At 58.1% G+C, this 12,513-nt stretch overlaps 1 protein-coding gene across 16 annotated transcripts in view; it reads left to right on the top strand.

Moving 5' to 3' along the window:
- The window catches only part of ATP2B2 (ATPase plasma membrane Ca2+ transporting 2), a 351,827-nt gene that overhangs the window by 209,638 nt on the left and 129,676 nt on the right, over nucleotides 1-12,513 (top strand). The window contains exon 1 of one of the 16 annotated variants that reach the window (XM_070576506.1): nucleotides 5,657-5,776. The exons of the other annotated variants lie outside the window; for them this stretch is intronic. The gene's annotated coding sequence lies outside the window, so the exon portion shown is untranslated. Of the gene's footprint in view, nucleotides 1-5,656; nucleotides 5,777-12,513 lie in introns of those variants that run through there. 16 annotated transcript variants of the gene reach the window in all.

A 12,513-nucleotide genomic window follows, 5' to 3' on the forward strand; every position in this document is an offset into this window, starting at 1 on the left:
CATATACCCAAAAGAATTGAAAGCAGGATTCAAACAGATATTTGTACACCGTGTACATGGCGGTATTATTCACAGTAGCCAAGAGGTGGAAGCGACCCAAGTGTCCATCGGCAGAAAAACGGGTAAACACAGTGTGCTCCCTGCACACAATGGAATGGTATTCAGCCTTAAAAAGGAAGGAAATTCTGACACATGCTGCAACACGGATGAAACTTGAGGACATTGTGCTCAGTGAAATAAGACAAGAACAGTAGATGAAAGAAATTAAATTGAGAGGACCCCCAGACCTGAACGTGAAAGCTACAACTGTAAAACTTCTGGAAGAAAACAGAACATCTTCACCGCCTAGGGGCAAGAAATGACTTTTCACAGAAGACACAAAAAACACGACATAAAAGAAAGAACTGACGCGTTGGCCTGAGGTCTGCTGAGTGTGAGGTGTGGGGACTCCAGGTGGAGGCCGGGTTCCCCTGGCGTCTGTCGCTCACATGGTGGCCTGGGCTGGAGGAGCCATGTCAGACCCCTGCAGTCCGCTGATATTTCAAGCCACAACCTGCCTTTGGGGCCCACAGTGGGGTACCCCGCCTTCTGACGCACCAGTCTAGACGAAGTGAGTTGGGGCCGCCTCTGGAAGGGGCCTCGTGGATGTCGGAGCAGGTGAGCCCTGGGCGCTTGCCCAGGGGTCCTGCTCGGAGCGGCCCCTCACCGGGCGCGGCTGGGACCATCCGTCGACTTCTCCGGCCGAACTTGAGGTGCGTCTGTGCGGACGGCCCTCTGCCCAGCTCCGTGGCCTGCGCTCCCGTCGCCGGGGCTGATGATGGAGTCAGATGAAATCTGATTTCCTCTACTAGAGGCTGGTCCATCACAGTGAAAGGAACTTACTGTCTGCAAGAGTTAGCTTCCCGTTTTGCTTGGGAAAGAACAGCGTCCGAGCTCTTTCTCCTCCGCCCTGCTGGCGTGGAGGGGGTTGGACACACAGGATCCCCAGCCACGGGACCCTGGGAAAACTGTGGAGTGAGAGGTGGTTTCCTGGTGGCCTTGCCTCGCCGAGGGTCTCCAGCCTCAGCTCCCAGCCTTGCACCCTGCCCTCTGTAGCCGGCCCCAGCCCCCGGGTTTCCTGGCTCCGCCATCCCGGGTCTGTTTCTACATGGCTTTCCTTGGAAAGCAGGGAGTAGACTTGGCCCCACTAGACGGTGCCTCTGGGTCTGTGTGGGACAAAGGGGTCAGGGGCTCATTTGAGAAGGTGATGGAAACCACAGAAAAACGTGAATCAACACAAACCCTCACCAAGAATTTCAGCAGGTTCACGGGCTGCCCCCCCGCAGCCCCCATGGACCTCAGCTAGAGGCAGCCTGACCCGGGGCTCCACATAACGGCGTCAAGGCCGCCCTGAGTGCTTTCCTGCTTTGCCATCTGGTTGTCTTCTGGGGGAGATATGGTTATGCCACTGTTGCAGATGGAAAAACTAGGGCTCAGAGTGGTCCCCCAAACTGCCTGCCTGGTCCTGGAGGAGTAGCTGGGCCTGTGTGCTGGGCATCCCAAACTCACTTTCTCCTCCTGTGTGGCCTGGAGTCCCCCCCACGCCACCCCCGGCTTCTCCCAGCGGGAGGGAGGGGTGTCAAGTAGTTGGGGGTGGGAGGCCCTGACCCCGGGGGAGCTGAGCTTTTGTCTGAATCACCTTCAAGTCCCCAGCGTCCGACCTGAGGCCCCAGAATCAACCGACTCCGTGACAGGAGCCGTGTGGGGCATCGCACGTGGGAGGGGCCTCTGGCTAAGAAAGGCTCCTAGATGTCAGCCCTGTCCATCCCAGCTCTGTGATCTGGGCCTCTCTGAGCCTCGGTTTCCCTGCGTGTAAAATGGGAGCATCAACGCTCCTGTGACAGAGTTGTTAGGAAGATGAACAGAGACATCGTGTGACAGGCACTTGCTCAGTGTTTCACAGCACTGTCACCTCCCCTAAAGCCTAGGCAGGCACGTGTAAATAGCCACATCTCACGGGCAGAGAAACCGAGGCCCAGCACAAGGCAGTGGCCTGCCCAAGGCCGCGTAGCAAGTAGCAGAGCTGGAATCAGAGCCCAGGTCCGCCTCACCCGGTCTTTGCCCTTGACCAAGTGCCTGGTGCCCAGCACTTAGTAGGTGCTCAATAAGTGGGCGCTGCCCCTCCCCGTCCCCAGAGGGGCTTCCGCAGGTGCCCACGGGTGGGAGTGGTAGACACGAGCAGAGTGGAAGCGGCCCCTCCAGGCCGGTTTCCCGCTCCCTACCTCGTGCTCTGATTCCCACGCGGCAGGCTGACCTAAGCTTGAGCAGCGGTGAGGGAGCATGAGCTCGGTTGCCCTTCTTTCCCTGCTTTGGTCTTTTTGTTGTTTCCCCTCCTGCTGCAGGGGCAGGTGGGGGACCCAGCAAATGCTCAGCGTGGCCACCCCTCGTTCTCATGCCCGCTCACCTCCTCCCTCTGTTAACCTTCCTTCTTCCCAGGCTGTTCAGAGCGGCCACCCAGGCTCAAACTGGAAGTGACTGAGTCTCAGCACCCCAGCTCTGGGACATTCCAGACTTGTGAGTGACACAGGGACGGATGCCGAGAGCAGGGGTGCTCTCAGTGACCCACGAGCAGCCTGGGCCAGGGCGCAGCGGTGGGCCAGCCCCCTCGCCCAAGGAGCTCCCAGAAAGACCAGGAGAGTGCAGTGTGTCCAGGGGCCGTAGAAACACGGCTGGGGTATTGGCAGCTGGCTCTTGAGAAGGAAAAGGCTTTAGAAGAGCAAGAGTTCGAATTAATTAGCCTTTAGAGGGGCACCCCAGGCCGGGGAGCCGCCTGGGCGAGTCTGGAGGTGCAGCACCCCCCCACAAGGTGTTCATTATGATTGGAAGGAAGGGGCCGAGGACACAAGGCTGGACAAGGGCACAGGGCTTGTGCGCCGGGCTGAGGATTTGAACCTTGTTCTGAGGGCTGCAGGGAGCCACGGATGGTGCGGGGAAGTCAGGTCAGGGGACAGGTCTGCCGGCACGGTTGCCTGGCTTCCCTCTCCTTCCCTGCCGACCTCTGGGAGCGGGAGCTCGGCTCTGAGCCCCTTCCCTTCTGTCCCCGCGCTCTCTCCTCTGATGATCTCACCCTGTCCCAGGGCTTTAAATACCTTCCTTAAGCTGCTGATTCCCATATTTATATCTTCAGCCGGAGCCTCTCTTCTGTGCTCCCGGCTCGTCGTCCAACTGGCCGCTTGGCATCTCTGCATGGACGCCTCGCAGGCATCTCGACGTGAGCAAGTCCAAAGCAGGATCCTTGCTCACGCCCACCCGCCCCCACAGCCTGCTCCTTCTCAGCTCCCATCCTAGGAAACGGCCCCCATCCACCCTCCTCTGAGGGCTGAGCCTTCTCAGGCACAGCCTCGCTCCTCCTCCTGCCTCTGGAGCTTGTCCTCTGCGTCCCGCTTCCTGACTCCCACCTCCCCCATCTCTTCACCCCACCACCACCCACCTGCACTCGCCTGGATGGCGCAGTTGCAGCCTCTTTCTCCCTCTCGTCTTCTCACCCCAACAGTCCATTCTCCAATGGATGTTGGAGCTTAAAAGTAAGGAGCTGTGCCGTCCTGCTGCCTCAGACCCTTTGGAGGCATCCCGCTGCCCCTGGAGGAAAGCCCACGCTCCTCGCCGTGGCTGGGAAGCCTCGTGTGACCTGGCCTCTGCCTTCTCTGAGCTCGCCTCGCCTCACTGTCCCTCCCTCGCAGGCCCCAGCCTTGCTGGCCCTCTCTGTGTCGTTGAAAGCACACCCCGCCCCTCTCCACCTCAGGGTACCTGCCTGTGCTGTTCCCTCTTCCTGGCACACACTGGCCCAGATTTTTGCACATCCACTTGGCAAAATAGGTCCCCTGGCAGTCGTCATAATGCCTTATTCTTTTCATAGCACTTTCCACAGTCTGTCTTCCCAACAGGAGCAAGCACTGTGTGCCTGGCACACAGTAGGTGCTTATTCATTAACTCTGAGTGAATAATTCAGAGAATAGAAGAAGGGGACCTACAAGCAGGAGGCCATGGGAGAGAGAATGAGACCTGAAAGCACAAAGGGCAAATAGAGGAAAGGAACAAGCCCAGGCGGGATGTTTGGATTTGATCTTAGAGGCACTGGGGAGCCACAGAAGGTTCTTGAGCAGAGTCATGGAAATGGAAGTGATCATTAGAGCAGGGGAGGCTGGATGCCTGGTGGTCATGTGACCAGCTCTGAAGTCAGGCTGCCTTGGGTCAGATCTTGGTTCAGCAACTTCCCAACCAGGAGACCTCGGGCAGACCGTTTGGCCTGCCTTGAGCCTTGGTTTCCTCCTTTGTAACACAGGGCCTGCTAACAAAGCCTACACATGAGCTACTGAGGTGTTAAAGGAGATGGTGTGGGGAAAGTTTTGGGGATGTCATAAGTGATCAATGAACGGGATGCTCCCTGTTCGATGGGGGAGATGGGCAGATAAACCTCGGCCTGTGGTCCCCAGGATGAGCCCTGCCCTGAAGGTACAAGCTGGGCCTGTGCGAGCAGAGAGTTAAATCCGGGAGGGTCAGAGAAGGCCTCCCAGAAGAAGTGACATTGGGTTTCAGAAAGGCAGTTTCCTTGAGAGAATATTTTGAGTCAGCAGCCACTGGCCCGTGAACAAGGGAGGGGGGTGTGTTCTGGCTGCTCAGCTCCCAGAATAACCCGGCTCTGAGGGCGGACGGCCGGGCAAGCTCCCGGAGCCGCCACTCTGCCTTTCCTGGCCCGCTTCTGGCGACCTCCCTCGGAGCAGTCCTTGCCGTGCCCAGGGCCCCCAGGTGGCAAGAGGGCCTGGAGGCGGGATGCCCCAACCAGAGCTCCCCTGGGCGGGGGCGCCGGGCAGTCAGAGCGGCGGCACACAGGCCTCTGAGCTGTCCCCATGGGACCTGTCAAGTTTGCATTTCAGCTTCTGGACCAGCTTGACTGCCGAGGCCGAAAAGGACGTGCTCCAGAGCCCTGGCCCTCCCCGCTCCTGCCTCTGGGTCTGGCTCCCGGTCTCCAGGTTTCAGTCTCTGTGTCTCTGCTTCAGCTCCTCTGGCTCTTTTTCTCTCCGTCTCTCTCTCCCTCTTTCTCTCTCTCTCCCTCCCCCTCAACGTCTCACTTTATCTCTTTTGAAGTCTGCCTCTGTTTCTCTCTCTCCCTCCTCCACCTCCTTCCTCCCTCCCTCCCCCAGCCTCTCAAGTTCCTCTCGGCCTTGCAGCTTCTCTCTCTCCCCTTTCTTCTCCTCCGTCCCTACCCCTTCCTCTCCCTCCAGTGGGAGGCATTCTAGAACACACACACACACACACACACAAGCACACATGCACACACACACGCACACACATGCACACACTCTCTGAGACCTTTTGACACCAGAGCCCAGACTCCAGCGCCCACAGCCTCCCGCACTGGCTGAGCCTGGCCCAGAACGCAGGGATGAGGGCAGGGTCAGCCACAGGGCTGGAGGTTGAGGCTAATGGAGGCGGTGGGGAGACGGAAGCCCCATCCTGCTGTCTGTCTGCCGGTCTTCCCTCACTCCCGTGCTCAGAGCTGGGGGCCAGGCGAGGTTCCTGAGCTGTTTCCTCCCCTCTGTGCAGCTGCTGGGCTGCCCGGGCTGCGGATCGGGTCATTGGGCCCATTCAGCAGAATTATAAATAGCAGCTTGTGCCCAGCCTGGCCCATAGATCAACCACGGCCGCCACGGGGCCTTCAGGCCCCCGTCCTCCACCTCTCCAGCCATCCCTCGGAGGCAAGACCCACCCCTCCCCCGTGCCACCAGCGGGTCCCCAGGTCAGTGGCTGATGTGCCGTCGCCATGGCAACCTGCGTGTCCCCGTCCAGCCAGGCTCAGGTTGCGGGAGGTGGGGGTGTGGGCAACGGAGGGAGAGGTCCAGTGGCCTGGTCACTGCTCTGTGCTGGGGCTTGCGGGCTCTCTTGGGGGCTGGGGAGGCATCCTGTTCCCCAGAAATCTCACCTTGCTGAGGGGTGGGGGGCAGAGATGTCTGACACCTGAAGGCCTGGCAGAGGGACGCCGCCCCCGGCCACTGCCAGTAAACTGGGCACAGTGGGTCAGCCTAGGCCTTGAAGCCAGAGAGATGTCAGTTCAAATCCTGCATCCCCACTTGCTACTTAGGTCACCTTGGGACCACCTCTTAGGGCTCTGAGCTCAGCATCCTCAGTGTTGAGACATGAAGAGTGATGCTCCTGCCCCCAGGGTTGCTGAAGGCATCAGAGACCAGCTGGGGGCTGGCCCGTCAGTCTCTTCCATGCTCTTCTCAGTCCCTGAGCACAGTAAGGGGTCAGGGGGAAGCTCCCAGACTTCAGGGGCACACTGACTTCCTATCCGGCCTCTGCTGTTCACCGGCCGGATGATCTCAGGTAGGTTGCAGAATCTCTCTGAGCCTCAGTTTCCCCATCTATAAAATGGGTGTGAAAACTACATCTACAGCTCGCCCTGTTGTTTTGAGGATGAGTTGAGCCGAGGTGGGAGGAACCACTGGCACAGTGCTGCACGCATCGCCAGCCCCCTGCACAGGGCGGCTGTGCTTGCCACCACCTTCTGAGCTGTCACTTCCGTTCCAGGCTTCTTGGCAGAGAGGACCCTGCCTTCATCACTGACTCACTGGTCACTTCAGACAACTCCCTTTCCCTCCCAGGTCTCGGTCTCCCCACCTGCAAAATGACCGCAAGACCACTCTGGCCCTGCCAGGGTCTGAGATCTGTGTATCTCAAGAATCCCCACCGGGCTGGGCTGCATCTAATATTATATCCTGGCGTCCTCACCCTGGCCCTGTCCTTGGCTCCCGAAACCTGAGCTGTGTGGTTGCCTGGCAACCGAGGCTTGAGCTGGGGAGGCTTGAGTGTCAGGGTGTCCAGCTGCAGCCCCCTCCCTGGGGCCAGAGGCCCCGCACTGTGCAGCCAGGGAGCCGGAGGGCTCAGGCCAGGGGCTCTTGCCTGGACCAGCCCAGGAGGGGCCTCTGCTCCTTGCGTACCTGCCCAGGCCCAGGCTGTCTCAGAGCCCACCTTCTCAGGGCGAAAGGGGCCATCTGCCTGGGATATTTTTATAGGTGGGGCACGTGGTCAGGCTCAGAGAGAAAGAAATTGGAACCTCATTGAGCTGCTAACTGATACAGCACTGTCACCGTCACCCTCTTCCTGGAGGCCTGCAGCCCACCTTTGCCCCAAAGCAGGGAGAATTCCCAACCCTCCCCTACCGATACCTCAGGAGGCCTGGTGCCCCTGGAGCTCCCCGGGGCACTTTGCGCTGCCAGAGGTAACAAATCCGGTCCCTCTTATGTTTCCTGAGCCTCTTTGCACGACCCTCCCGCATCTGCATTCGTCCACCCTGGGAATACTGCACTGAGCGTCCAGCCCAGCTCTGTGGGGTTCTGCCTGAGTGACCTCAGCAGGTGACTTAACTTCTCTTTGCCTCTGTTTTCTTTTCTGCAAAATGGGGCTAATAAGAACTCCTGCCCTGGAGAGTTGTGATGTGGATCGAACGAGGTGACGGTGTAAAGTGCTTAGCACACAGCTCGGCACGTAGAAGACGCTCTGTGAAGGTCGGCCTGTCGCGCTCATTTGTATTAGATCCTTACAGCGTGCAGGCGCCGTGCCAGGCAGGGAGGGAACGACGCAAAGCTCTCTGAGAACAGGCCGTGTGGGGTTGCTCTCCATCCATGCTGCGTTGCACAGGTCCTAGCACCTCACAGGCCCACGGTGGAGTCTGCCAAAGGAGTGGAGGCGAGAGATGCACCGTTTCCCCTGAAATCCACTGCCGCTCAGGGAGCTGAGCTGAGGCATGGGCTGCAAACATCTTTTACAATTTCGGGTTTTCTTTAGAATCTATTTCGTCTGTATCATCGGCAAAGTGACCAAAGCGGGTTTGAAATCTCTTTGGAGATTTTCCATCGCTGGCCTGTGTTTGGGGTGGGGCGGGGCAGGCGGGGCCCAGGGTAATTCAGGTCGGCTCGGAGAGCAGGGCAGACAGCCAGTGGTGGGTGGGGGTCCGGCGCTTACAGGAACCCGAGAGCGAGTGCCTCCTCACATTCTACATCCTCAGTGCCTACTTGCCTCTCCCTAGTCCCAGCACTGTCTCTGAGTGACCTGTGTCAAGCAAGTCACTTACCCTCCTTAAGCCTCCGTCCCGTCGTCTTTAAATGGACACCCTGCTCCATCTGCCCCAGAGTCACAGATGAGACACGGCAGGTTGTGCTGTGAAGAACTCATGCCAGCAGCAGCCTTTGTTTATCAGAAGATAGCGATGCGGTCCATGGAAGAGGGCTGGGCTGGTGGCCGTGCCTCCCCAGGGCCTCCCATTCGTCAGCAAAGCCGCGTTGGGTGGCCGCCAGCCCTCTGGCTGGGGAGCCATTTCTAGCAGCAGGTGATGCGGCCTGGCTGATGGCTCCAAGATTTCACCCTTGACTTCTTCCAAACACAGGAAGGGGCTGCCATCTGCTTTCCGCCCCTCACACACAGCCTGCCAGGTCGGCCAGAACCCCACCTCACACCTGTCAGCAGTGTGGGGGAGAAGAGTCCCACTGGGGGTTTCCTCAGTGGATGCTAGAGCCGGCGATAGCCCGGGGACCTCCTCCCGCCCAGGCCACTGCGGCGCCAGACGCTGCTCCTCAGCCTCAGGGAAGAGGAGCAGGGCCACCCGGCTTTCTCTCTCCCTGAGAACAGCACATTTCACTCCAGTGCGGTCCCCGCCACAGGGCAGCTCCATCTGTGCCAGTTCCAGGTCCCGGAATCTGTTGAGTGCCCAGGTCAAGAGCATAGCTTTGGGACTCAGACCCTAAGGCAGACCCTAATGTGACCTTGACCAGTCATCCCGCTGTCTGAACCTCAGCTTCCTCGTCTGTACAGTGAAGAGAATAAGATTATCTCCCTCGGGGGCTGTCGTAGGTATGAGCAGGACCATGCAGGGCAAAGCTGAATATGGGAACAGCACTTGGTCAGAATAACACTTAGCTGCTCTTACGATTGTTTTTGTGACCATCGCTACTCCAATGCTGTTATAACCGCGGCTGCCTCCGTGCCAGCAATGAGAGCTTGTTTCCTCTGGTTCAGCCACAGCGTCCATCATTCCCGGAGCTCAGTGCTGGGTATGCAGTGGGTACCACTGCATGCTCTCTGCCTTGGTATTCAAACGCAAGCGCTTGTTAAAGAAATGGATGAGTCCATGACCCATGCAATTCTGTCCTCTCTCGGTTTCTGGAGTCGAGCTACATAATCCTGCAGCCGCTTTTCCACATGTCCACTCTGCAAGCTCTGTTAGGCACCAACTGTGTCTTCCAGTTGCACTGGGGACCCAGGGATGGATGGAGTCCCATGCCCTCAAGGGCACAAAGATTTAAGCCCTTTGAGGGATCACTTGACTCTGCTTGGAGAGTGGGGTCAGCATGGGGTTCACTGAGGAGGGGCCTTCTGAGCTGGGCCCTGCAGGATGAATAGGAGTCTACCAGGCCGAGAAGCAGAAAGGAGGGAACAGCTTGTGCTAAAAAGCATGGCAGGTGGTCCACAAGGCAGTTCTGCATTGATTTTTTATTACTAAAACAAGAAATTTTCCCCCCATTGATGTCTCAGTTTCCAGAAGATAACTCTGGCCGGTCCCAGGGCATGTACATGCCCATCGGGGTGGGGGTGCCATGAGCCAGAGAGGCCCCCTTCCCTGGGCCTTGATCCGCTGTCCAAAACTTATCACAAGTCAACATGTGAAAGTCTCTTAGAAACCATCTGGTCTGACCTCATTTTACAGATGGGGAAACTGAGGCCCAAAGAGGGAAGGCAGAGGAGTGAGGACAGCTAACAGTGGACCTCCTAGCCAGGCTTGCCCCAGGCCTACTCACTCATGGTTGGGGGTGACCAGCTCTGAAGCTGTATGTTCTGTGCATGATCTTGAGCCCCCAGGTCACCCACCCGCTGGAGGAGTCACTCTCTGTGGGACCTACCACAGGCCCCTGAATCTTTCTAACCTTAGTTTCCTTATTTATGAAAGAGAAAAGACCAGTGGGGCTCTTTGTGAACTTCAAACTGAAAAGCATTCTGTGAACACTCTTAAAAAGTGCCGTTTGTCGTTGCTGTCATTTTGTCCTGGCTGAGCCCCGGTGGCAGCGTTCCCTGAGAACTAAAGGCCACCCTGCAGACAGCCCCAGAGACAGTGACAAAGCGTCGGCTGCTGGTCAGCCTCCTGTGCTCTTTCTGGAGCCCTTGTGGGCGGCCCCCTCTTGGTACCCACCTACCTCTCAAACTGGGAGCCTGAGGTAGTCTCAAGATAGTAATAAAACCCTTCACTGTGACCCATTGCTTTCTCACACCCCCCTACACACAGTCTAGAGTTGTATTTCCGAAATACCCACACTTTTTGCACACCTCAACACGTCCCCCCTCAGACATGCTCGGGCAGGCTCACACACACCCTGTATGCAAGCACACATGTGCTCCAGCAAAGCCACGCATCTGTACATGCACACCTGGTTGCACAGCCGTGCACACATTCTGCGCTGCCCTGGCACACACACACATCTATGCACTCACGGATGTGAACCTCCAGTGGAAAAGGGAGCAGGCATATTCTGCATGAGTCAGAAAAGGCCCATTAACTATGAAATAATAAAAATAGTTAGCAAGAAGGAAATTTCAGCTCAACCTAAAGAACTTTGTAACCACCAGCATTGACACAGATCATCATGGAAGGAGGGAGTGAACCCCCTGTCAAGGGAGGCATGCAAGCACAAGCTGGACTTTATACAGGTGCTGTGAAGGGGCTTGGGCATCACAGGGATTTTTACCTCTGGTCTCTGGATTCAAGTGAGCTTGGGGAGTCAGGGCCTCTTCTGGCTTTCCTGTCAAGCTTTGCAAACCCTGGTGTCCCTTTGGTGGCCCTGCCTAGACCCGCATTATCTTCCCAACAACCCTGTAAGGTAGGAACGATTATTATCTCTATTCGAGAGATGTGACAGCGGAGGCCAGAGAGCCGCCTGGATTGGCCCACGGCCGCTCGGTGACGGCGGAGCAAGCGTTCCTGCCCAGATCGCTCTGACCCTAAGCCTAGACAAAGCCGTGCTGGCCCTGCTTGAGTTGCGAATCAAATGGAAAGTGTGTAAGAATCCACAGAAGTAAGAAACTTCTGGGAGTGGGAGGAAATTCCCGAGAGGGGATGGCACTCGGGGTTGTAATCTAGGGACCCAGCGATGGGGTGGAACTCAACAGGCAGGGAAAGGGGCTTGCCAGGGAGGGGTCCCAGCCATATACATATGGAGGGGGGCTGCTGGAGGGCCCCGATGATGGGGGTAGAGGGGAGCAAGGCTGCACACACCTGCTGCGGCCTCGCTCACTTTCATTTCGGGGCTTGGAGCCTCCGGGGAAGGCTGTGGCTCTGCACAGCTTCAGCGAGGCTGGGGTCCCCTGGGCCTGCGTCCCCCGGGAGGCTGCCTTCGCATCTGTCCCTGTGCAGATGGCTGGTGAGCGTAGCTAGCGGCCCCCGCCCCCACCCGCACCCCCTTCTGTCGCCGGGACTTGGCTGCTCTGGGGAGGGGAGCGTGGTGCAGCATTATTTTTAGAAGTGGCACCGTCTGTTCAAGGTGCCGGTAGATTCTGTTCGTCTCCGCAGTGGCCGGGACAGCCATGCCAAGTCAGGGGGAGAGCTGCAGCGCTGACTGGCTGGGATGGCCACTGATCAGCACGCCAGCCTGCTGGATGGGGCACTGAAGAGACTCTCGGCCCCACAGGACATGGGCTTCTGGGATCTGGGGCTGGGACTGCCAATGGGGTGGCTCCAGGGCCAAGGCGGCCAACGCATAGGACAAGCTCAGCATGGGGGGCGTCCTGTGCTGAGACATCTTCCCACCAGACCCCGAACGCTTCAGTGTGTCCCACCATCTGAGCTGCCACCTCCTAGGGCTTCTGAGTCACCTCGGGAGGGACTTGGGCTGGTGATGAAAGCGGGGGCTCTGATAGCAGACTGCCTGGCTTCAGATCCAACAGCTACGTGACCCTGGGCAACCTCTTAACCTGGTGAAGCCTCCGTCCGCTTGTCTGCACATGGGGTGCCATAGCAGCTCCTTCACGGGGTCCAGGTGCAGGTTTGCCGATGTGATGCCTGTGAGGCTGTGGCCCGCCACCTGGGTGCATTCGACATCAGCTCCTCTACCGTCTGGCTGACCAGTTTCCTCTTTTCTGATGCAGACTGCACCCTAAGATTCACTGTCCCCAGTGTCCTTCCATACTCAGATTGCTTTCTCAGTCATGGAACCAACATTGGCGGAGGTCTGTCCTGTGCTGGGGGCCTGGGGAGGCCCTGTCCTCAGGGAGTTCATGGTCAAGGGGGAGGCAGGCTAACAAAACCCACCCTGAGACTGAGGGTGGAGCTGCACAGTCGAGGAGTGAGCCGCACGGGCTGGGCTGGCAGTGGAGAGGACTTGAAATTTGGAGCAGGGGACCTGGAGAAGTTGGCTTCGGGTCCAGGCCTTGGAGAGGAATGTGTTGATAAACGGAAAAGCAGGTGTAGACAGTCCTGGATAGAGGGAACAG

This window comes from Equus przewalskii, chromosome 15 (assembly GCF_037783145.1).
Source record: "Equus przewalskii isolate Varuska chromosome 15, EquPr2, whole genome shotgun sequence".
Lineage (NCBI taxonomy): Eukaryota > Metazoa > Chordata > Mammalia > Perissodactyla > Equidae > Equus > Equus przewalskii.